Raw genomic sequence first — 499 nt, 5'->3', positions numbered from 1 at the left:
CTCCCACTGATCCTCCGGTTTAGCATCGAGGACGATGCTTGGTTTTAAGTGTGGGGAGGGCACCGGTAGCATTATTTGGGAACCGGTGAACTTTTCGGCCTAGTACCTTATTTTGCACATCTTTGTATATATTTTGATGCATTTCTAGTTTGCTTTGGATACTTTTATTGCTTATTTTGGATTTTAGATATTTTGATGCTTTTGGATATTTTTAGATGATTTTGAGGATAGATTCCGTACTTTTAGTTGGAATTTTCTTTATACATTTTTGTTTATCTTTATTTTCAGTTGTGGTTGTGATTAGAAATCATACCTTGAATTGCAAATATTTAGTCACCCTTTTTGCATAATACATTGGTTTTAACTGAAAAAAGGAAAGGGTGAACTAAGGAAATTTTTGAATTTTGCAAATCACAACAATGCTTAGTCAAATATTGAAATTTTCCAAGAAGTTTAAATATAGAGCATTAACCCAATTGATTGAAAGAAAATTTTTGGT

Source organism: Arachis duranensis, chromosome 4, assembly GCF_000817695.3.
Source record: "Arachis duranensis cultivar V14167 chromosome 4, aradu.V14167.gnm2.J7QH, whole genome shotgun sequence".
Classification (NCBI taxonomy): Eukaryota; Viridiplantae; Streptophyta; class Magnoliopsida; order Fabales; family Fabaceae; genus Arachis; species Arachis duranensis.
Note: the sequence above shows the minus strand (reverse complement) of the source record.